At 44.8% G+C, this 26341-nt stretch overlaps 1 long non-coding RNA gene across 1 annotated transcript in view; it reads right to left on the bottom strand.

The window, feature by feature from the left end:
• The window catches only part of LOC310708669, a 32233-nt gene continuing 5892 nt past the window's right edge, over positions 1-26341 (bottom strand). The window contains exon 2 of the long non-coding RNA XR_014527142.1: positions 1-752. This is a non-coding gene — a long non-coding RNA (uncharacterized lncRNA). The remainder of the gene's footprint in view (positions 753-26341) is intronic.

Here is a 26341-nt window from a genome sequence, read left to right as displayed (position 1 = left end):
TTTTACTGCTTTTTCTGGGCACAAAACCAACAACCAACCGGCAGTGCTTAGACTTCGACCAGGGCCCAGCAGCACCCTTTTTGCTGCTTTTCTGGGCAAAACCAAAACCTTTTACTGCCCTACTGGTGGAGCTGATCAAACTCTCTTTGCTCCCACCTAACCCTGTGGAGCCTTACCTTTTTCCTCAAGGTACCTTCTTTCTGCACAGCCGTTGCTTTTTCTCCAGTCCTTGCAGTGTCTCCACTCAGGAACGGGTGGCAATTCCTCCCACGAACTTGGCAGGATGTGCACTGGAACCGCGGACACCGATCCTAGCTGTTCATCACAGGGACGCCTTAGACCCACATCCCTTATCCTCAGGGGATCTGTTTTTCCCGGCCAATCGCACCAAGAAATGTAGCCTTATGAGGTTTTGCCCTCGGGTGGGAAAAATATTGCGCCCGGGAAAGGGAAGTGGGAGTCAACAGACACTCAAGGAATAGTTTCGGAGTAAAAGCTTTATTTCTACCATCCATGAACTGGTAGAGGGAGCAAGTGTGATAACTCACAAAAAGCATGCACGAGTTCACAGTCATGTGCACAATGACTCCTCCCCTTTTCTCCTCCTTCTTGAAGAGTCCTGCCCATGAGTTCCTCTGAGCATGAACAGAAAGCTGTGACTCTTGGACTCTTGGCGCCCTTCCCAGGAAAGGGGGGGGGGTGAGAGTGGTTCAGCATGTCCAGAGATGTTGCAATGTGGTTAACAAGGCCAACTAGCCTGAGAAATGAAAAAAGCATTGTTCTATTCAGCTACCTTTGTTACAGCAGAGCGGAATATGCTTAGCTAATGCTTTTTGTCTTAGAGGAAATGCAGTTTTAATGCTTGAGGCGAGGTGTTATGTACTGAGTTGAATAGGATCCAAACTGCAGCAGTCTGATTGGTCCTAGAACAATAGGATCCAAATTGCAGCAGTCTGATTGGTCCTAGAACAATAGGATTCAGAATGCAGCAGTCTGATTGGTCCTAGAACAATGCAGCAGTATGATTGGTTGGCAGGAACCACCCAATCCTGCTCCAGATAGAAGTGAATCCACAACCTGATTGGCTTACAGTAGAATTCTGGGATTAGCCAATCATGTGCAGCCCATTGTGTAAATAATGTATATAAAGCAGATACTGTGAGGGGACTTTCATTCATTCCTCCTCACCACTATGAGCTGAATAAAGAGCATGAAATCACTTTGCGACTCTGAGTATATTTCACTGGCAACGAGGATGGGATCCCGCTGAGCTGACTGCCACACACAGCACCGCAGCACCGCCACCTGCCGCACCGCTGCCTCGCACCGTGTATCCAGGCTTCAGCTCCGGGACACAAGGAACTCAGAATGGCAGCCAACAGCAGCTTCTCGCCATTCAACCCAGCATCTGGAGACTGGGAAGCGTACGCCTCCCGTTTCACCTTCCTCCTAGAAGCCCAAGGGGTCACCGACGAAGAAGACGCCAAGAAGAGGGCGATATTCTTCAGTGTCTGTGGAGAGGAGACATTTGAAGTCGCCCGGGCTCTCCTTGCGCCTGAAGACGTCGCTACTGTTCCATACAAAACAATAATGGAACAGCTGAAGGGGCACTTTTCGCCGCAGCCCTCAGTGGTGGCTCGTCGAAATGCCTTCTACGCAAAGCGGCAAGCCCCTGGGGAAACCATAACTGGGTTTGTGACCTCTCTCCGCCAAGCCGCCCGGTTCTGCAACTTCTCAGAGCTGGAGAACATGCTTCGTGACCGCCTCGTCGGTGGCCTGAAGGATGAGAAGCTGCAACGACGCCTCTACGCTAAGAAGGACCTAACGTTCCAGGTCGCTCTGGAGGAGGCCCTGGCAACGGAAGCTGCCGAGAGGTCGACGCAAGAGGCACGGCCGAGCCTGCCATCCCAACCAAGGGTCCACCACGAAGACCTCACCGACGACTCAGGATCCGACAGGGAGGAGGTGCACCGAGTACAGCAGCGCACTCAAGCAGCGCACAGACCACAGCTGCCTCGACGAGAAGGAGGAAACTGCGCAAGCTGCGGGGAGAGTCACGAGAGGAGGACCTGCCATTTCCGCAACGCAGAGTGCAGGCAGTGCAGAAAATCAGGACACATCGCCCGGGTGTGTCGGGCTCGGCCCACCCGACACCAGGCATCAGATGACCAATCCAAGAGCCCCAGGTCCCGGGGCCCAATGCACCAAGGCAACTCGACGGAGCTCACGGACTGCCAGGTATACCAGTTGCCCCACCCCAACGTAGAGAAAATTTGTGTAGAGGTACAGATAGAGGGGGCCCCATGCCGTATGGAGCTTGACACGGGTTCAACTCTATCCATAATCTCGGCAAGGACCTTAAGGAAACTGTGTCCTACTGGGGGTCCCAAACTCAGGCCGGCCCCATTCACCCTACGGGACTTCCAGAAACGTAAGGTCCCCACAATGGGGGTGGGGACCTTCAGGGTGCAATACCGAGGGCGGACGTGGCAACTGGACTTGCTTGTGGTCAAGGGCCCCTACATTAGCTTACTGGGATTGGCATGGTTTGGACCACTGGGGCTAGCTGTCACCGGGGTGAACCACACTAGCTTACAAGTGGACGTGGACGCCATATGCAAGGAATTTCCAGGGGTTTTCGACGGGAAATTGGGACAGTATATGGGCCCCCCCATTGCGCTACAGCTTGACCCCGCAGTACGACCGGTCAGGCTCAAGGCCCGCCGGGTCCCGTTCACCTTGAAACCTCGTATAGACGAGGAATTGGACCGACTCGTGGAGCAAGGAGTGCTGGAGCCAGTGCCTAATGCCCCCTGGGAAACCCCAATCGTCACACCCGTCAAGCCTAATGGTTCGATCCGCATCTGCGCAGACTACAAATGTACCATAAACAAGGCCCTCACGGCCCACGCATACCCAGTGCCAGTGGTCAGCCATGTCCTTGCCACCCTGGCTGGGTCGAAAATTTTTGGCAAGCTGGACTTGGCCCAGGCATATCAACAGCTGCCAGTAGATGAGGCCACAGCAGAGGCACAGACGATTGTGACGCACAGAGGAGCGTTCAGGGTAAAGCGGCTGCAATTTGGGGTCAGTGTGGCACCAGGCATATTCCAGAATCTAATGGACTCTCTCCTTAAAGGGATTCCTGGCATCACCCCCTTCTTTGATGATGTGTTGATTGCCGGGCCCACACCAGAGGAGTTTGAGGACCGCCTCCACACCGTTCTGCACCGTTTCCAGACGGCGGGTCTCAAGGTGAAGCGGGAAAAATGTCTACTAGGAGTGCCTCAGGTGGACTTTCTGGGATTTATGGTGGACGCAGAAGGGGTCCACCCGACTGGGGACAAGGTACGGGCCATTTGTGATGCCCCAGCACCCAAGAGCAAGACTGAACTTCAGGCCTTCTTGGGACTATTGAACTTCTACCATTCCTTCCTTCCCCACAAGGCGGCGGTAGCGGAGCCCCTACACAGACTCCTGGACAAGCAGGCCCCTTGGGTGTGGGGCCAGTGCCAGGAGGCCGCATTCCAGGCAGTCAAGGACTTGCTTGTCTCAAACTCGGTCTTGGCACACTTCGACGAGAGGCTGCCGGTGGTGCTAGCATGCGACGCCTCACCCTATGGCATTGGCGCTGTCCTGGGGCACAAACTCCCGGATGGAAGAGAGGTACCGGTGGCGTACTTTTCCCAGGCACTCAACGCAACCGAGCGGAACTACTCGCAAATCGACAAGGAGGGTCTGGCAATCGTGAAGGGAGTAAAAAAATTCCATGATTTCTTGTATGGGCGGCCCTTCACCGTGGTGACTGACCACAAGCCGTTGCTTGGCTTGTTTGCCCCCGAAAAGCAGACCCCCCAAGTGCTGTCTCCTCGCGTCCTCAGGTGGTCAATTTTCCTTGCCAGCTACCAGTATGCATTGATTCACCGACCTGGGAAGGCGATGGGCCATGCGGACGCCCTCAGCAGGCTACCACTACCGGAAACAGGCCCTGACCCAGCACCTGCACAAGAGGTTATGAGCCTGTAGCTGCTTCCCGACCGCCCCATTCAGGCACAAGAAGTTGCACACCATTCCAAGAAAGATAGGGTCATCTCCCGGGTCCTGGACTGGGTGTGGAGGGGATGGCCCAGCAGCAGCCCCGGGCCAGAATTCGCCAGCTACACAACCCGCAAACATGAACTGTCGGCCCACAAGGGGTGCCTGTTATGGGGAAGCAGAGTCGTTGTTCCCCAGCCCCTCCGCAAAAGGGTCCTCACAGCCCTACACGAGACACATCCAGGGGTAGTAAGAATGAAGGCCCTTGCCAGGAGTTATGTGTGGTGGCCGGGGATCGATGGAGAGATAGAGGCCTGGGTCAAACACTGCCAGGCCTGCCAAGAATCCTGCCCAGATCCCCCAAGGGCCCCAGTCCAGTCCTGGGAGTCCGCCCGAGCACCATGGGCATGCCTGCATGTGGATTTTGCTGGCCCCTTTCAGGGAAAAACATTCTTCATAGTGGTGGACTCCTACACCAAATGGCTGGAAGTCGCACTGGTACCGTCCACTTCCACATCCGCAGCCATCCAGGTTCTACGCAGGCTGTTTGCAACCCACGGGCTCCCTGACACTCTCGTCTCAGACAACGGGACTGCATTTACATCAGGAGAATTCCAAACCTTCACAGCGCAGAACGCCATCCGCCACATCCGTTCGCCGCTGTTCCACCCTGCCACCAATGGCCAAGCAGAACGCATGGTGCGGACCACCAAGGACACCCTTCGCCGCATGACGCATGGGGACTGGGAGTACCGCCTTGCCACATTCCTTCTAGCACAGCACAGCACCCCCAGCTCAACGACTGGCCGGAGCCCCGCTGAACTACTAATGGGTCGGCGCCTTGCAATCAGATTGGACCGCCTTCACCCCGATAGAGCTCAGGATGAGGTAGTGGTGGGGGAAGGCAGGAACCCCCGGACCTTCGAGGCCCAGGACCCAGTGTACGCAAAGAATTTTGGGGCAGGCCCAGCATGGGTACCCGCCACAGTCACCAGGGTCACTGGCCCAGTGTCATACGAGGTGCTAACGGATGGGGGGCAATGCTGGCGCCGCCACTGTGACCAGATACGGCGACAATTCCCGGGAGAAACCCAGGAGGAGGACAGGTCAGAGGAGTCCCAAGGGAACAGCGGGGCAGTGAGGCCCATAGAGCAGGAGGGGCCAGCAGGAGAGGCAGAATCAGTAAATACAGAGAGGACCCGTGAGGCCGAAAGGACATCGGAACCAGAACCACGACTGAGCGAGCCAGTTGCAGCAGACCAAACAGGCCCATCACAGCCAGCATCCTTGGAACACGAGCCAGAACCTGAACCCCGGACCAGGGAACACCACAGGCCGCAACGCACACGTAGGCTGCCGGCGTACCTCGAGGACTATGAATGCGACCTCCCTGGCAGGACTGGAACTTAGAGGGGAGGGGTGTTATGTACTGAGTTGAATAGGATCCAAACTGCAGCAGTCTGATTGGTCCTAGAACAATAGGATCCAAATTGCAGCAGTCTGATTGGTCCTAGAATAGGATTCAGAATGCAGCAGTCTGATTGGTCCTAGAACAATGCAGCAGTATGATTGGTTGGCAGGAACCACCCAATCCTGCTCCAGATAGAAGTGAATCCACAACCTGATTGGCTTACAGTAGAATTCTGGGATTAGCCAATCATGTCCAGCCCATTGTGTAAATAATGTATATAAAGCAGATACTGTGAGGGGACTTTCATTCATTCCTCCTCACCACTATGAGCTGAATAAAGAGCATGAAATCACTTTGCGACTCTGAGTATATTTCACGAGGCCTGGCTGGGGGGGGGGGGATTCACGAACAGTTTTGAGGCCTGGGGTGATTTCACAGACAGGATTTGGGTATCCTGTCCCTTCAAAGCAAGTTTAGCAAATCTGTTAAATGCTGAATTGCTTGTCTCAGAATACAGTCACCCAAGAGGCTAAACAGCCCTGCCTTCCTTTGCATCGGGTCACCACAGCTTTCAAGAGAGGAGAAAGATGGACACTGAAAAAATGAAAGTAGCTCTGTGCACTCTGAAGTTAAAGTGCAGCTGCTGGGTAGAATTTGGGGGCATTTTGGACCTGCTGTGTGTTGGGGGGGGGGTAATTTCATTGCTCATAACACCATCCTTTTGTCCCCTATGTGTCAACAACTCCTGGAACAATTTAGATTCAAAGGAAAGCAATTTCAGCCTGCAGAACAGCTCAGCAAAAGCAGGAGAACCATTTCCCCTTCATTATTCATTCTTTCCCATGTTTATTTCTAAAGCATCGCTTACTCCTTAGCTACTCCTTTGCAGGAAATGTTTGTCCACGTATGTGTGTGTGTGCTAAAAATGTTTTCTGCTGAAGAGCTACCGTAAATGGTGCCAACCTCCTTACAACAAACCACTCAACAATCTAGAAGGTCACCACGTAGAAGTGAGGAATGGGGATTTAAAAAATCTCTGCTTCCAGGGACACTGACCCAGCTGTGAATGCCACTGAGCTTCATCTCCAGTGAAGCTGAAAATGTTTACTTTTTACTTTTTTATTTCAGAATTTCTCCCTGATCCCTGGGAATTAAATGTTATGTTCTACTAAATGCTCGTGCTATGGGAATCTAATGAGTAAGATGAAGTGATGTTAATATATCTGATAGTTATATCTATGAACATTAATTTAAATAATAAATGCTGAAGGGTATGTGTGATTCCGATAAGTACTCTTCAGATGTTTGCTGAACATGCCAGATTTATAATTGAGTAGAGGGGTGGGGTACTGTTATACAAGTTTTAAGGTGCACAAATTGCAGCTCACTGCACACCTCACTCTTCAAAAATTAGGAAATATTCCAGGGGAGTGGGGAGCACTTTATAAGATTACACAGAGCAGTCCCAAAGCCACATTGACTTTCTTAATAATCCCATATATATTACGTGGTCTTTGGTAATTTGGTAATTTCTAAAGTCTTTAAAAGTTTTCACACACCTTTGTTCTGGATCCTACTCACCTTTGCCGCAACAGAAAAATAAAGATCTGCCTTGCTTTGACTGGTTTTTGCCTCTATTCTTTCTTCTCTGACCCACTGGGTCCTTGATGCAGATTTGGGTTGTAAGAGACAACCCAGCCCCCTCTATTTCCCTGTGTTCCCTCTATTTCTTCACATTTCCACGTTTCCAATTTTTTAATTAAAAAACACTCTCAACAGTGTTTTAGTGCAAACCTCTTTTAACATGTTTGTACACAAGTTTGCCTAACGCAGCCATTTTTGCAAAGCAGAAGCTCCCTAGTATAATGCATCTTTGTACGTCACTGTCATAAAAACATTTTTTTCACACAATTTCACTTTGTACACCTTGTACACATTGCTTGGCTGCAGAACTGCTTAGAAAATCCAGCAGGTGCAAAGTTTAAAGGACAGCTGTGTTTCAGTTCATGTTTGGTTTTGGAAAATGCAAACTAGATAAATTTAACTTATGATTTTATGGTCTGGTTTATGCTTTTACATTACGTTGTAAACTGCTGTGATGTGTTTTTATTATATAGCACTATGTAAATGGTTTAATAAATGAATAAATAAATGTATGTAAATACAACTAATTTCCCACACATGAGGTTGGCCACAGCTATGTACATGTCACATGTGTGTGGGGGGGGGGGGATTCAGTTTCGTTCACATTTTAATGTGAAGCTTCCTAGTTTGAATTTCCAAAACAAGACATGAACCAAAGCACAGCTATCCTTTGAAATTTGTGTTGCTTTGTAATGTATTTTGAAACCAAGCTCTCAAACCAAAAAAGAGTACAATGACTTGTCTCATTGCGTCCCATCAGATCCTTAGCACCCTCCCCTCATACAACAAAAGCAGAACTGTCCACCTTCTTCTGTATCATAGAACCAAGCAAGTATAATCTGTTAAACCTAGCTCAGGATCCTTCATGCTGGCTAGGACTGATGGGAGTCCTAAGCACCTGGTGGGCCCATTTCAGCTATCCATGGTCTGGATGGGGAGGAGTTAATGAAATCTATGCTCAAGTTTTGTTCCGATTAACTATGTTGCCCACTGTAACAATTTTGCTGGCTGCAACTCCAAACAATCATTTTATTCTTTGTGCATACTTTGGTGGAATCTACACATATCTTAAAAAAACGCTGTGAAAATGCTTTTTTAAAAAAACATTTTGAAAAATACATTCAATTTTGCATAGCTCAGTGTCACCATTTATATGTAGCACTTTACAACACATTCAAAATGTTTGATTTGCAGCTGTATAGCTGAGTCCTGTGCCTATTTTGGCCAAGTGTACACTACCACTGCTCCTTTCCCCTAAAGAACAGTGCAACATCCCCAGGCCAGGTGCAACTATGGGCCCAGGATCTTGAAATACCATAACTCCACACCGACACATTTACATGCAGGTTAGTGTAGGTTTGGTAAAACATCCTCCATTATTATTTTTAAAAAATGCAAGTAATGAACAAAGTTCATAATGTAACCCTTACTGCAAGATTTCATATGTAACCCTTACTGCAAGATTTCTGCATTGCAGAGGGTTGGACTAGATGACCCTTGGGATCCCTTTCAATTCTATGATTGCTAACATTTGAGCCTTTATCACCTTGGAAAACTATTGACTCTGGATGACGATTGGAAACAATGGCAGGCATCATGTGGAAAGGCTCTTTAAAAGCCTTTTGCTTTCATTCATATTTATGGCATCTAATGAACATGTGCAAGAATACAGCTTATTGGTTTCTTTTTTTTCATCAGCACAATGCTGTAGCTGAAACAGAATTTCTCTACTGATGCAGATTCTGCCACTGATGTCAATGGCTGTGCATAATTGGGTGGTTAGTCATCCTGTCAGTGGCGGAAGAAGTCTCTTGGGGACACCTGGGGTGGGGTGAGGTGAGGCATGGTGAACCACCCATAGGGACTGACAGGATGGGGTGAGCCTCTGCTCCTCTGCTGGGGAGTAGTGCTAGTGACTGAGCCAGACATGGAATAGAGGCGTTCTGCATTGTAAATGTTTTTGCATCAATAATAAAGGCTCTGAAAAGACCAGTGAGGGATCTTGCCTGTTTGCTCTTGAGCAACCACATCGATAGGCATAACACTTCCCCATTAACGTCAGAGGGCATTAGTGATAGCTAGAGATGTAAAATTTCCAGAAATTTTGAAGCCATGAGGGGAAAAAAATGTTTTTCCTGGTTTTTTTCTGGGGAAAAATTTAATTTTGGGAAAATTGAAAAAAAAAGTTCAGTGTGGAGTAGTTTTACAAATTGCGTGAAACACAGTGTATATAAAAGTATTATGCTTGCAGTAAAACAGGTAACCACCCCCCTTTCCCTCAAGAGCAACAAAAAAATACCATCAACATAAAAAAAATCAGATTTGCCCCTTAGCACCACTGGGCCAGTAAGATACAATCTAAATCAAATCCCTTATGAATACACAGAAGTGAGGAACAGTTTTAAGGATTTAGGTTTGGTGGACAGAGTGCCTGAAGAATGCCTGAAGTATGGAGGCTCATAACAGGAGGCAGCAATGAAAAGGAAATACAAGAAAGCAAAGTGGCTGTTCAACGAGGCCTTACAAATAGCAGGGGAGAGAAGACAAACAAAACGCAAGTGAAAGATACAGGAAATTGAATGCAGATTTCCAAAGAATCTTCCAAAGGAGAGATAATAATAATAATAATAATAATAATAACAACAACAACAACAACAACAACAACAACAACAACAACAACAATAATAATAATAATAATTTATTATTTGTACCCCGGCCATCTGGTTGGGTTTTCCCAGCCACTCTGGGCGGCTTCCAACTGAATATTAAAAACAGAACAGCATCAGACATTAAAAACTTCCCTAAAGAGGGCTGCCTTCATTTGTCTTTTAAAAGTAAAATAGTTGTTTATTGCTTTGACATCTGATGGGAGGGCGTTCCACAGGGCAGGCGCCACTACCGAGAAGACCCTCTGCCTGGTTCCCTGTAACCTTACTTCTCGCAATGAGGGAACCGCCAGAAGGCCCTCGGCGCTGGATCTGTGTCCGGGCTGAACGATGGGGGTGGAGACGCTCCTTCAGGTATACTGGACCGAGGCCGTTTAGGGCTTTAAAGGTCAGAACCAACACTTTGAATTGTGCTTGACATGAGTGGCCCACAAGAAGAGATAGTCACAAGAGCCAAGATCAAGCAACAACAACAACAACAACAGTTGCAGCTGCAACAGGTAAAGAAAAGAGGCTCAATCTCAGGCGCAACAGCCGGATCAGCAGGAACAACAGGTCAAGACAAAGGAGCAGCCGTTTCTATGGAAGCTGTGACAGAGGCCCTGCTCAAGATAAACCAAACTCTGGAGTCTTTGACAAAACAGACTTCAGAGAACACACAAAAATTAACAGAATTATCAGCAAGATTAAACCAGAATACAGAATCTATAAATAAATTGGTAGAGGAAAACGCCACCACGCGCCAAATTGCCGAAGAGGCCAAAGCCACTGCTGGAGAGACACAGGAGAAATTAGAGCCGCTTGCCAAGAAGGTCTATGAGCATGATGCAACTTTGGCCTTGTGGGAGTTACAGAGGAAAGAGAGAAACTTAAAATTAAGACTGATTCCGGAGAATGAAAGAGACAGCCTTGTGGAATATTTGACACGGGAGTTTGCAGATTGCTGGGACCTTGAGGAAGACGAATTCAAAATTACGACTGCCTTTAGACTGGGGAAAAAGCAAGACAGAAAGACACCGAGAGATTGTCTGATTACACTCAGATCCAAGGAGGAAAGAGACAAAATACTAGGATTACACTTTGAAAAGGCCTTGCAAATTGGAAATTCAGCTGTACAGATCTTTAAAGACATCCCAAAATATATTTTGGATTTAAGAAACTTCTACAAGGACTTGGTTCTCTTGCTAAAGAAGAATTCTATTCGTTTCAGGTGGGAGTTCCCACAAGGACTGTCATTCGACTACAAGGCAAAGAAAGTGAAAATAAAGACAATTCAAGATAAAGACAAATTTTTGGCAAGATACCAGGAGGACTTACAGAAGGGGACTGTGGACGCACTTGCAGAACAGAGGAGAGCACTGGATATCCTGAATCTCTCGTTTGGACAAAAACCACCACCATCAGAAGAAGAGCAACAACTTGGAGCTGTTGGAGGAGCCTTAGGAAAATAACAAGATGGCTCTGCAATTCCTTAGTTGGAATTGTAATGGGCTCAATGGGCCTTTGAAGAGAAGACAAGTATTTCATATATTGAATAGAGAACAATTGGACTTGATATGCTTACAAGAAACTCACATAACCAGAGCCCACAGGAGATTACTTTCAAACAAAAGGCTAGGACAAGAATTTATTTCATCAGACAAAGTTAAGAAGAGAGGAGTTGTAATATATGTGAAGGAGAAATGGGCTCCAAAAATGATATTTAAAGATGAACAAGGGAGATATCTGGCTGTGGAGATACAAGTACAAGGAGAAAAATTCTTAGTTGTTGGAATTTATGCACCAAATGAAGGCAAATCCGACTTCTTTAAGAGACTTCATGAAACTTTGATGGACTATCTGGATTACAATATGATAATTATGGGAGACATGAATGGCGTGGTCTCCACCAATATGGATAAGGCACAAAGACTTACAGTCACCAAAGAAGGGAGACTCCCTAAGACTTTTTTCGAAATGACTGAAAACATGGACTTGATAGATATTTGGAGAACAAGGAATCCTCTGGAGAGAGAGGGAACCTTTTTCTCCCAAGCAATGATGACCTGGACCAGAATCGATCAAATCTGGGTTACTAGTGGAATGGCTCCAAAGATTAAGAAAGTGGAAATCTGCCCAAAAACTTGCTCCGACCATAACGCCGTGAAGATGGAGATGAAACTCACAACAACTGGTCAATTTACATGGAGAATGAATGACACCCTCTTTCGAGATAAGGAGATTCTCACGAAGGCCCAAAAGACCCTAAAAGACTATTTTGAAATAAATTTGAGGACCGACGTGGAGAAAAGAGTGATCTGGGACGCAAGTAAAGCGGTGATGAGAGGATTTTTGATTCAACAAAACTCAATAAAGAGGAAAAAACAAAATGAGAAAAAAGAGAAGATTCTGGAAAGGATAAAGGAAGGAGAGAGGAAATTAAGAACAAAACCAAAGTCCCAGGACATTTTAAGAGAGATCAAATTATATCAAACACAATATATGGAATTGATGAACCAAGAGATTGAATGGAAGATAAGGCAAATGAAGCAAAAGACTTTTGAATCAGCAAATAAATGTGGCAAACTTTTGGCATGGCAACTGAAGAAAAGGCAGAAACTAAATACAGTTACAAGCCTAGAGGTGGATGGAAAGAACATATCCAAACCCAATGAAATCAGAAATTGCTTTTTAAGTTATTTTAAAAAACTCTACACCCAAGGCCCGCAAAATGAAGAAGATATAGACAAATTCCTCGGAAAATATGGACTACAAAACATCTCTCATCAAAGTAAGATGGATTTGAACCAGAGAATCTCAGAACAAGAGGTAGAGGCTGCCATTCAGAATATGCAACTGGGCAAATCTCCGGGACCAGATGGACTGACTTCCAGATACTACAAATCGCTGAAGGAATGGTTGACTCAACCACTAAGAGAAGTTTGTAATGAGATCCTTGAGGGAAAAAAGGCACCTGAATCGTGGAAAGAGGCATATATTTCACTCATACCAAAGTCAGAGACTGAAAAGACCCAACTTAAGAACTACCGCCCAATATCTCTGCTTAATGTGGATTACAAAATTTTTGCAGACATTTTGGCAAAAAGATTCAAAAGAGTCTTGATGGAGAAGATTCATAAAGACCAAGCAGGCTTTCTCCCTAAAAGACATCTAGCAGACAATGTAAGGAATGTAATAGATATTTTGGAAAAGCTAGAGGTGAATATAAACACTAAAGCAGTATTGATCTTTGTGGATGCGGAGAAAGCCTTTGACAATATTTCTTGGAGTTTTATGAGGAAGAATCTTCATGGGATGGGGGTAGGTCAGGGTTTTGAGAATGGTATGGCTGCAATATATTCTGAACAAAAAGCCAAACTGATTGTAAACAATGTTGTGACTGAGGAACTTAAGATAGAAAAAGGAACACGACAGGGGTGCCCGATTTCCCCATTACTTTTTATTTCAGTTCTGGAGGTGTTGCTGAATATGATAAGAAATGACCAGCAGGTCAAAGGTGTGCAGGTCGGAGCTAAACATTATAAGTTAAGAGCGTTCGCAGATGACCTAGTATTGACTTTGCAAGAGCCAAACACTAGTACGAAAAAGGTTTTAGAAATAATACAACAGTTTGGCCAGGTAGCTGGATTTAAGTTGAACAAGCAAAAAACCAAAGTTTTAGGGAAAAACCTAACAGATATGGAAAAGGAGAAATTTCAAGAGGAAACAGGTTTGACTGTGGTCAAGAAGGTCAAATACCTAGGGGTTTACTTAACATCTAAGAATCAGAATTTGTATAAGGACAACTATGAAAAATGTTGGTCAGAAATTAAAAAAGATTTAGAAATATGGTCAAATTTGAAACTGTCAATGTTAGGCCGAATTGCAGTAATTAAAATGAATGTATTGCCTAGAATGTTATTTTTGTTTCAGACCTTGCAGATTATTGATAAGATGGAATGTTTTAAGAGGTGGCACAAAGATATCTCGAAATTTGTCTGGCAGGGCAAAAAGCCCCGAATTAAATTTAAAATATTGACAGATGTTAAAGAAAGAGGGGGTTTTGCCCTGCCGGACCTAAAATTGTACTATGAGGCAGCAGCTTTTTGCTGGCTCAAAGAATGGATGCTCCTCGAGAACACGGACATCTTGGATCTGGAAGGTTTCAATAACGCTTTTGGTTGGCATGCATATCTTTGGTATGATAAAGTCAACAGTGCCTTTAAAAATCACATTGTCAGAAAAGCATTGTTTAATGTTTGGATAAGATATAAAGATCTATTGGAAAACAAAACCCCTAGATGGGTGTCACCAGTGGAGGCTAAAGCAGTGAAGAAACTCAATATGGAGGTCGGATGGCCGAAGTATTGGGAAATTTTAGAACGGGATGGAGATAAGTTCAAACTACAAAGTCAGGAGAAATTGAAGCATAAAGTAGAAAATTGGTTCCAATATCGCCAAATAATGGAATTTTTTAAACAGGATAGGAAAGTCGGTTTCCAGGTGGAAAAATCAAAATTAGAAACCGAACTGTTAGAACCCAATACTAAGAATTTATCTAGAATGTATAACTTGTTGTTGAAATGGAACACACAGGATGAAACAGTTAAATCGGCTATGATTAAGTGGGCTCAGGATGTTGGACATAACATTATGTCAGCTGACTGGGAATGGTTATGGAACACCGGTATAAAATTTACGGCATGTAATGCCTTAAAGGAAAACATTATGAAAATGGTATACAGGTGGTACATGACCCCAGTCAAGCTGGCAAAAATCTATCATTTGCCCGATAACAAATGTTGGAAATGTAAAGAGATTGAAGGTACCTTTTATCACCTTTGGTGGACATGCCCGAAGATTAAGGCCTTCTGGGAAATGATCTATAATGAAATGAAAAAGGTACTTAAATGTACCTTTCCTAAAAAACCAGAGGCCTTTCTCTTGGGCATTGTCGGCCAATTGGTGACAAAGAAAGATAGAGCTTTTTTCATGTATGCCACAACTGCAGCAAGAATACTCATCGCAAAGTATTGGAAGACACAAGATTTACCCACTTTGGAAGAATGGCAGATGAAAGTGATGGACTATATGACACTGGCCGAGATGACAGGCAGAATCCGTGACCAACGAAAAGAGACGGTGGAAGAAGAATGGAGAAAATTCAAAAGCTATCTTAAGGACTACTATAAACTTAATGAATGCTAAAATGCCGTGGTTTCCAGAAACAAAGGGGTACAGGGATATAAGGTCAGATTATAAAAGAGGACTAAGATGATAGAGATTGGAAAGTAACAATTGGGAGTTGCTAGTTGAACTATGGACATTGGGATGCAGAGAGGGGGGGTATGGGGAAGTCCAAGAAAAGAGGTTTATGAAAATATGTTTGAAACTATACGTGTATGTTTGTCATTTTTAGTGTTTGTCTGTTTTTCTTAAAAATGTTGTAAAACCAATAAAAATTTTATAAAAAAAACACAAAAAAAACACTTTGAATTGTGCTCGGAAACGTACTGGGAGCCAATGCAGATCTCTCAGAACCGGTGTTATGTGGTCCTGGCGGCCACTCCCAGTCACCAGTCTAGCTGCTGCATTCTGGATTAATTGCAGTTTCCGGGTCACCTTCAAAGGTAGCCCCACGCAGAGCGCGTTGCAGTAGTCCAAGCAGGAGATAACTAGAGCATGCACCACTCTGGCAAGTCAGTCCGCGGGCAGGTAGGGTCTTAGCCTGTGTACCAGGTGGAGCTGGTAGACAGCTGCCCTGGACACAGAATTAACCTGTGCCTCCATGGACAGCTGTGAGTCCAAAATGACTCCCAGGCTGCGCACCTGGTCCTTCAGGGGCACAGTTACCCCATTCAAGACCAGGGAATCCCCCACCCCCGCCCACCCCCTGTCCCCCAAAAACAGTACTTCTGTCTTGTCAGGATTCAACCTCAATCTGTTAGCCGCCATCCATCCTCCCACAGCCTCCAGGCACTCACACAGGACCTTCACTGCCTTCACTGGTTCTGATTTATAGGAGAGGTAGAGCTGGGTGTCATCTGCATACTGATGAACACCCAGCCCAAACCCCCTAGAATCATAGAATCATAGAGTTGCAAGAGACCACAAGGGCCATCGAGTCCAACCCCCTGCCAAGCAGAAAACACCATCAGAGCACTCCTGACATATGGTTGTCAAGCCTCTGCTTAAAGACCTCCAAAGTAGGAGACTCCACCACACTCCTTGGCAGCAAATTCCACTGTCGAACAGCTCTTACTGTCAGGAAGTTCTTCCTAATGTTTAGGTGGAATCTTCTTTCTTGTAGTTTGGATCCATTGCTCCGTGTCCGCTTCTCTGGAGCAGCAGAAAACAACTTTTCTCCCTCCTCTATATGACATCCTTTTATATATTTGAACATGGCTATCATATCACCCCTTAACCTCCTCTTCTCCAGGCTAAACATGCCCAGCTCCCTTAGCCGTTCCTCATAAGGCATCGTTTCCAGGCCTTTGACCATTTTGGTTGCCCTCCTCTGGACACGTTCCAGTTTGTCAGTGTCCTTCTTGAATTGTGGTGCCCAGAACTGGACACAGTACTCCAGGTGAGGTCTGACCAGAGCAGAATACAGTGGCACTATTACTTCCCTTGATCTAGATGCTATGCTCCTACTGATGCAGCCCAGAATTGCATTGGCTTTTTTAGCTGCCGCGTCACACTGTTGGCTCATGTCAAGTTTGTGGTCAACCAAGACTCCTAGATCCTTTTCACATGTACTGCTCTCAAGCCAGGTGTCACCCATCTTGTATTTGTGCCTCTCATTTTTTCCCCCCAAGTGCAATACTTTACATTTCTCCCTGTTAAAATTCATCTTGTTTGCTTTTGCCCAGTTCTCTAATCTGTCAAGGTCGTTTTGAAGTGTGATCCTGTCCTCTGGGGTGTTAGCCACCCCTCCCAGTTTGGTGTCATCTGCAAATTTGATCAGGATGCCCTTGAGTCCATCATCCAAGTCGTTGATAAAGATGTTGAATAAGACCGGGCCAAGACAGAACCCTGTGGCACCCCACTAGTCACTCTTCTCCAGGATGAAGAGCACCCTTTGATGAGCACCCTTGATGAGCACATTGATGAGCACCCTTTGGGTTCGGTCAGTCAGCCAGTTACAAATCCACTGAGTGGTAGCATAGTCAAGACCGCATTTTACCAGCTTCTTTACAAGAATATCATGGGGCACCTTGTCAAATGCCTTGCTGAAATCAAGGTAGGCTACATCCACTGCGTTCCCTTCATCTACCAGGCTTGTAATTCTGTCAAAAAACGAGATCAGGTTAGTCTGACATGACTTATTTTTCAGAAATCCATGCTGACTGTTGGTGATCACAGCATTCCTTTCTAGGTGCTCACAGACTGTTTGCTTAATGATCTGCTCCAGAATCTTCCCTGGTATTGATGTCAGACTGACTGGGCGGTAATTATATGGGTCCTCTCTTTCCCTCTTTTTGAAAATAGGGACAACATTTGCCCTCCTCCAGTCTGCCGGGACTTCGCCTGTTCTCCAGGAATTCTCAAAGATGACTGCCAGTGGTTCTGAGATCACATCTGCCAGTTCTTTTAATACTCTTGGATGCAGTTCATCTGGCCCTGGAGACTTGAATACATCTAAACTAGCCAAGTATTCTTGTACTATCTCCTTAGTTATTCTGGGCTGTGTTTCCTTTGCTGAATCATTTGCTCCAAATTCTTCAGGTTGGGCATCGTTTTCTTTATCGGAGAAGACTGAGACAAAGAAGGCATTGAGGAGTTCAGCCCTTTCTGTGTCCCCTGTGTGCATTTCACCATCTTCTCCTCTGAGTGACCCCACTGTTTCTTTGTTCTTCCTTTTGCTACGAACATACCCATAAAAGCCTTTTTTGTTGCTTTTAACCTCTCTAGCAAGCCTGAGTTCATTCTGTGCTTTAGCTTTTCTGACTTTGTGTCTACACGTGCTGGCTATTTGTTTGAATTCCTCTTTGGTGGTTTCCCCCCTATTCCATTTTTTGTACACATCCTTTTTTAATCTTAACTCAGTTAAAAGTTCTTTAGTTAGCCACCCTGGCTTCTTTAAGCACCTTCCATGTTTCCGTCTCATTGGTATTGCCTGACGTTGTGCTTTTACTATCTCCCTCTTAACAAACTCCCAGCCATCATGAACTCCCTTTCCTTTTAGTATTACTGTCCATGGGATCTCACCCAGCACTTCCCTAAGTTTTATGAAGTCGGCTTTCTTAAAGTCAAGAAACTGAGTCCTAGTATGCTTGGCTGCTCCTTTCCGCTGTAAACTTCAGAAGAGCATGATCACTCGCGCCTAATGATCCTTCCACTTCTACCCCACTAACCAGGTCATCAACATTGGTTAGGACCAGATCTAAAATGGCTGTTCCTCTTGTTGCTTCTCCCACTTTCTGGACAATGAAGTTGTCTGCAAGGCCAGTGAGGAATCTGTTTGACCTTATGCTCTTGGCTGAGTTTGACATCCAACAAATATCCGGGTAATTGAAGTCCCCCATTACTACTATCTCCCTTCCTTTTGCATGCTTGGCCATCTGTTCCAGGAAGGCATCATCTATGTCCTCCGTTTGGCTTGGGGATCTATAGTAAACTCCCACAATGAGGTCTCTGTTATTCTTCTCTCCCTTAATTTTGACCCAAATGCTCTCACTTTGGCTTTGAGGTTCTAAATCTTGGATTTCTTCACAGGTATACACATCCCTGACATATAACGCCACTCCTCCTCCTTTCTTGTCTGGTCTGTTTCTCTGAAATAGATTGTATCCCCCCATTATTACATTCCAATTGTGGGACTTATCCCACCAGGTTTCAGTGATGCCTATTATGTCATATTTAGTTTGCTGTACCAAGAGCTCAAGCTCATCTTGTTTATTTCCCATGCTTTGCGCATTAGTGTACAGACATTGAAGTCCATTAATCATTCCCCCGTGTCTCTTATTTAAGGATTTTTTCCTCCCACCACTAGGTCTGCGTGCTGTTTGCTCCATTTGGTCTATGACATTTGGATGATCATCTTCATCAATTGATAGACTCCTACCTTCAGGAGCACTGTCTCCCTCCCCCACATTAGTCAGTTTAAAGCCCTCCTAATGAGGTTTCTGAGATTTCTGGCAAAAACATTTCTCCCAACTGTTGTGAGGTGCAGCCCATCGCTTGCCAGAAGTCCATCTTCAAGAAACTGCAGTCCGTGATCTAAGAATCCAAACCGTTCCTGTTTACACCATTTGCGAAGCCAGCTGTTCACTTCCACTATTTTTCCCTCTCTCCCTGGGCCACGTCGTTCAACTGGGAGGACAGATGAGATGACAATTTGTGCATTTAATTGCTTCAATTTCCTGCCCAGAGCCTCATAGTCTCTTTTGATCTTCTGGAGGCTATTGCTTGCAGTGTCATTGGTTCCCACATGAACCAAGAGGAAGGGGTATTTGTCAGTGGGTTTTATGATTCCTTGCAGTCATTCAGTTACATCTTGGATCTTAGCCCCCCGGAAAAACAGCACACTTCCTGAGACATCTTGTCAGGCCCACAGATCACTGCTTCTGTTCCCCTCAGTAGGGAATCCCCTATCACCACTACACGCCTCCTCTTAGGTTTGGTCGGGGTTCTTCCATGAGCTGTCCATTCCAAGGTCGCCTGCACATTCCCTGAGGACTGACTTTGCTGCTCGTCTTCATATACCTGATCGACTGAAATGAGGGAGAGATCCTCAGATGGAGTCTGCTCTTCGTCTTCCATGCTAGGGGAGAGGACCTCAAAGCGATTGTGTATTTCTAAACAATCAGAGCGAACCCTGGGCCTCCTACTTCTTTGAGTCACGTTTCTCCATATATCTGGCTCCTGTGTTGGTGAACTAGCCTCCTTCTCAGGGGAGTCCCCTGTCTCCTCCTTGGTGGAGACGGTGTGCTCTGTTGCTTCCAAGAAGAGCTCCAGCTCTCTAATTCTTTGGAGCGTAGCTACACGTTCCTCCAGTTGCTGGACTTTGTCTTTTAAGAGGGCAATCAACATGCAATTGCTGCAGGTAAAGCTGCCTGCAACCTTTGGCAAGATGATCTCTCTTTTTAAAAAAAGATATTTATTAAAGTTTCAACATATTACAAAAATAAAAGAAAAGAGAAAGAAAAAGAAGGAAAAAAATAGGGAAAAAATGGACATACAAAATAAAAACGATTAAAAACAGATCAGTCTTTCCATATCTTATCTTTCATTTGCTTGTTTCCCTGACCTCCTCACACCTCCCTTTTTGTATTCCATTTCAATTAGTTAATTCAGCAAATCCTTTCCCTCTTTGATCTTATCATAATCTTTTACCTTAGTGTATTATAACTTTAGATTATCACCTGTTAACCATCCATTTTTACATACCATATTTTTCGCTCTATAACACGCACCCGACCATAACACGCACGTAGTTTTTAGAGGAGGAAAACGATAAAAAATATTCTAAACGAAACAGTGGATATATGATTTTTGTGGTTCATGCTGTGGCCACAGACATGTGATCTGACAGTGAGTTTGGAGTAGCCCAATGCAAAAATCCTGAGGATCCATGTGGATCCATGCTTTGTAACCACGTTTTTGCACCACTGCAGCCCCAGGCAACAATGGGTGCGTGATTTTTTTGGTGCAAGATGTAGCCATGGACATGCTATGTGATCTGATGGTGAATTTGGGGTGACCCAGTGCAAAAATCCTGAGGATCCATGCTTTGTAACCACGTTTTAAGTGGGGAGGGAAGGAAAAGCACTCAAGGGACAAGGAGCACGCGTGGGGTGGGTGGAGAAGGATGCTGCTAATAATGAAGAAGAGGGGTTTAAGGGGAGAAGGCTCCTCTCCTCTCCCACTTTGCTCCTTTAAAGAAGCAGGCTCTCTGTCCCTCTCTCCTCCCCACTCAGCGGCTCTTCTCCCGCTTTGCTGTTTCAAAGCGAGCCACAGAGGAGGGAAGGAAGGGGAACCATGGATCCTCTGCTCACGACTGCAGCAGATCCTCACCACTACCCGTAGGCATTCGCTCCATAACACGCACAGACATTTCCCCTTACTTTCTAGGAGGAAAAAAGTGCGTGTTATGGTGCAAAAAATACAGTATTCCTTTATAACATTGCTGCTAAAAACCACTTAATTTCAATCCAACATCATTCTAACATTCATTAATTTTACAGTATTTCTGTAGATAGTCTTTAAGGTTCTTCTTCATAAAACTCCAGGAAATATTGTCAAAAGCTTTCTCCGCGTCCACAAATATCAAAACTGCCTTGGTATTCATATTCACTTGTAATTTTTCTAAAATATTAATTATGTTTCTCATATTATCAGACAGGTGTCTACCCGGGAGAAAGCCTGCTTGATCTTTATGAATCTCTTCCACTAGCACTTTTTTTAGTCTTTTAGCCAAAATATCTGCAAAGATTTTATAATCCACATTAAGCAGTGATATGGGGCGGTAGTTCTTGAGCTGCGTCTTTTCAGTCTCTGTTTTCGGTATAAGTGTGATATACACTTCCTTCCACGACTCTGGAGCCCTTTTCCCTTCCAATATTTCATTGCAGACTTCCTTTAAAGGTTGTACTAACCATTCTTTTAAAGATCTGTAGTATCTAGAAGTCAGTCCATCCGGTCCTAGAGATTTACCTAATTGCATATTCTGAATGGCACCTTCTACCTCCTGTTCAGTTATTTTATAATTCAACATTAATTTATTTTCTTGAGAGATTTTTTGTAATCCATTTATTTTCAAAAATCGATCTATATCAATTTCTTTCTGTGGCCCTTGTGTATATAATTGTTTAAAGTACCTCTAGAAACAGTTTCTAATCTCGACTGGGTTCTGTATGTTCTTTCCTTCCACTTCTAGATTTATAATAGTGTTTAGCTTTTGTCTTTTTTTCATTTGCCAGGCCAACAATTTCCCACATTTATTAGCCGACTCAAATGTCTTTTGTCTCATTTGTTTAATTTTCCATTCTATTTCCTGATTCATCATTTTCATATATTGTACTTGATATAACTTTATTTCTCTCAAAATCTCTTGAGACTGGTTTTGCTCTCAATTTCTTCTCACTTTCCTTTATTTTCTCCAAAATTTTATCTTTCTTCTCATTTTGGATTCTCTTCTTTATTGCATTCTGTTGTATCAGAAACCCTCTCATAACCGCTTTACTTGCGTCCCAGATTACTCTTTTTTCAATAATAGTGTTCATGTTTATCTTGAAATAATCTCTCAAGGTTTTTTGGGCCTTCTTAGTCACTTCTTCATCTCTAAATAAGGTGTCATTCATCCTCCATCTGAAAGAGCCAGTTTGTGTTAGTTTCATCTCCATCTTCACGGCATTATGGTCAGAGCAGGTTTTTGGACAAATTTCCACTTTTCTTGTCTTTGGTGCCATTCCTCTAGTTACCCATATTTGGTCAATTCTTGTCCATGTCATTTTGGCTTCAGAGAAAAAGTTTCCTTCTCTACCCAAGGGATTCTTTGTTCTCCAAATATCAATAAAATCCAAGTTGTCTGTCATCTCAAAAAAAGTTTTTGGTAGTCTACCGTCCTTAGTGACTTCCTGTCTTTGTGCCTTGTCCATATTTGTAGATACCACTCCATTCATATTCCCCATCAAAATCACATTACAGTCCAAATAGTCCATCCCTGATGATCTCTCCCAGCGGCTTCATATACATATTAAAAAGCATGGGGAGAGGACGAAGAGGGCCTTCTTAAACAAGCAATGCAAAGAAATAGAGGAAAACAACAGAATGGGAAAAACCAGAGATCTGTACAAGAAAAATGTAGATATGAAAGGAACATTTTGTGCAAAGATTACCATAATAAAGGACAAAAGTGGTAAGGACCTAACAGAAGCAGAAGACATCAAGAAGAGGTGGCAAGAATACACAGAGGAATTATACCAGAAAGATTTGGATGTCTCGTACACCCCAGGTTGCTGACCTTGAGCCAGACATCCTGGAGAGTGAAGTCAAATGGACCTCAGAAAGCACTGCTAAAAACAAGGCAAGTGGAAGTAATGAAATTTTAACTGATGATGCTGTTAAGGTGCTACACTCAATATGCCAGCAAATTTGGAAAACTCAGCAGTGGCCAGAGGACTGGAAAAGATCAGTCTACATCCCAATCCCAAAGAAGGACAGTGCCAAAGAATGCTCCAACTACCGCACAATTGCTCTCATTTCACACACTAGCAAGGTTATGCTTAAAATCCTACAAGGCAGGCTTAAGCCATATGTGGACCAAGCACTCCCAGAAGTGCAAGCTGGATTTCGAAGGGGCAGAGGAACCAGAGACCAAACTGCAAACATGCGCTGGATTATGGAGAAAGCTAGAGAGTTCCAGAAAGACATCTACTTCTGCTTCATTGACTATGCAAAAGCCTTTGACTGTGTCGACCACAGCAAACTATGGCAAGTTCTGAAAGAAAGAAAGAAAGAAAGAAAGAAAGAAAGAAAGAAAGAGCAGTTTGATCCATCTTTTAGATTTAGGGGAGCTAGTCTCAAACGTTTGTTGGGAGAGACCTAGGGTTTTTTTTGTGTGTGAGTTATTTGTCCTGTCTTCACGCTTTTTATGATGGAGGACTGCTGTAGCCACCCCCAACGACACGTTCTCAAGATGGAGGGGGAGGGAACAGCTGCAGTCGCCTGCGGTTCCTGTGCAATGTTTGCCATCTTGCCAAAGGTTGCAGGCAGCTTTACCTGCAGCAATTGCATGTTGATTGCCCTCTTAGAAGACAAAGTCCAGCAACTGGAGGAACATGTAGCTACGCTCCAAAGAATTAGAGAGCTGGAGCTCTTCTTGAAAGCAACAGAGCACACCGTCTCCACCAAGGAGGAGACAGGGGACTCCCCTGAGAAGGAGGCTAGTTCACCAACACAGGAGCCAGATATATGGAGAAACGTGACTCAAAGAAGTAGGATGCCCAGGGTTCGCTCTGATTGTTTAGAAATACACAATCGCTTTGAGGGCCTCTCCCCTAGCATGGAAGATGAAGAGCAGACTCCATTTGAGGATCTCTCCCTCATTACAGTCGATCAGGTATATGAAGACGAGCAGCAAAGTCAGTCCTCAGGGAATGTGCAGGCGACCTTGGAACGGACAGCTCATGGAAGAACCCCGACCAAACCTAAGAGGAGGCGTGTAGTGGTGATAGGGGATTCCCTACTGAGGGGAACAGAAGCAGTGATCTGTGGGCCTGACAAGATGTCTCGGGAAATGTGCTGTCTCCCCGGGGCTAAGATCCAAGATGTAACTGAATGACTGCAAGGAATCATAAAACCCACTGACAAATACCACTTCCTCTTGGTTCATGTGGGAACCAATGACACTGCAAGCAATAGCCTCCAGAAGATCAAAAGAGACTGCGAGGCTCTGGGCAGGAAATTGAAGCAATTAAATGCACAAATTGTGATCTCATCTGTCCTCCCAGTTGAACGACGTGGCCCAGGGAGAGAGGGGAAAATAGTGGAAGTGAACAGCTGGCTTCGCAAATGGTGTAAACAGGAACGGTTTGGATTCTTAGATCACGGACTGCAGTTTCTTGAAGATGGACTTCTGGCAAGCGATGGGCTGCACCTCACCACGGTTGGGAGGAATGTTTTTGCCAAAAATCTCAGAAACCTCATCAGGAGGGCTTTAAACTGACTAATGTGGGGGAGGGAGACAGTGCTCCTGAAGGTAGGAGTCTATCAATTGATGAAGATGATCATCCAAATGTCATGGACCAAATGGAGCAAACAGCATGCAGACCTAGTGGTGGGAGGAAAAAATCCTTAAATAAGAGACATGGGGGAATGATTAATGGACTTCAATGTCTGTACACTAATGTGCAAAGGATGGGAAATAAACAAGATGAGCTTGAGCTCTTGGTACAGCAAACTAAATATGACATAATAGGCATCACTGAAACCTGGTGGGATAAGTCCCACGATTGGAATGTAATAATGGAGGGATACAATCTATTTCAGAGAAACAGACCAGACAGGAAAGGAGGAGGAGTGGCGTTATATGTCAGGGATGTGTATACCTGTGAAGAGATCCAAGATTTAGAACCTCAAAGCCAAAGTGAGAGCATTTGGGGCAAAATCAAGGGAGAGAAGAATAACAGTGACCTCATTGTGGGAGCTTACTATAGATCCCCAAGCCAAACGGAGGACATAGATGATGCCTTCCTGGAACAGATGGCCAAGCATGCAAAAGGAAGGGAGATAGTAGTAATGGGGGACTTCAATTACCCGGATATTTGTTGGATGTCAAACTCAGCCAAGAGCATAAGGTCAAACAGATTCCTCACTGGCCTTGCAGACAACTTCATTGTCCAGAAAGTGGGAGAAGCAACAAGAGGAACAGCCATTTTAGATCTGGTCCTAACCAATGTTGATGACCTGGTTAGTGGGGTAGAAGTGGAATGATCATTAGGCGCGAGTGATCATGCTCTTCTGAAGTTTACTATACAGCGGAAAGGAGCAGCCAAGTATACTAGGACTCAGTTTCTTGACTTTAAGAAAGCCGACTTCATAAAACTTAGGGAAGTGCTGGGTGAGATCCCATGGACAGTAATACTAAAAGGAAAGGGAGTTCATGATGCCTGGGAATTGTTAAGAGGGAGATAGTAAAAACACAACTTCAGGCAATACCAATGAGACGGAAACATGGAAGGTGCCTAAAGAAGCCAGGGTGGCTATCTAAAGAACTTTTAACTGAGTTAAGATTAAAAAAGGATGTGTACAAAAAATGGAAAAGGGGGGAAACCACCAAAGAGGAATTCAAATAAATAGCCAGCACGTGTAGACACCAAGTCAGAAAAGCTAAAGCACAGAATAAACTCAGGCTTGCTAGAGAGGTTAAAAGCAACAAAAAAGGCTTTTATGGGTATGTCCGTAGCAAAAGGAAGAACAAAGAAACAGTGGGGTCACTCAGAGGAGAAGATGGTGAAATGCAAACAGGGGACACAGAAAGGGCTGAACTCCTCAATGCCTTCTTTGCCTCAGTCTTCTCTGATAAAGAAAACAATGCCCAACCTGAAGAATTTGGAGCAAATGATTCAGCAGAGGAAACACAGCCCAGAATAACTAAGGAGATAGTACAAGAATACTTGGCTACTTTAGATGTATTCAAGTCTCCAGGGCCAGATGAACTGCATCCAAGAGTATTAAAAGAACTGGCAGATGTGATCTCAGAACCACTGGCAGTCATCTTTGAGAATTCCTGGAGAACAGGCGAAGTCCCGGCAGACTGGAGGAGGGCAAATGTTGTCCCTATTTTCAAAAAGGGGGAAAGAGACGACCCATATAATTACCGCCCAGTCAGTCTGACATCAATAGCAGGGAAGATTCCGGAGCGGATCATTAAGCAAACAGTCTGTGAGCACCTAGAAAGGAATGCTGTGATCACCAATAGTCAGCATGGATTTCTGAAAAATAAGTCATGTCAGACTAACCTGATCTCGTTTTTTGACAGAATTACAAGCCTGGTAGATGAAGGGAACGCAGTGGATGTAGCCTACCTTGATTTCAGCAAGGCATTTGACACGGTGCCCCATGATATTCTTGTAAAGAAGCTGGTAAAATGCGGTCTTGA

Source organism: Podarcis liolepis (assembly GCF_965112155.1).
Source record: "Podarcis liolepis genome assembly, chromosome: 6".
Lineage (NCBI taxonomy): Eukaryota > Metazoa > Chordata > Lepidosauria > Squamata > Lacertidae > Podarcis > Podarcis liolepis.
This window is presented reverse-complemented; position numbering and strand designations above follow the sequence as displayed.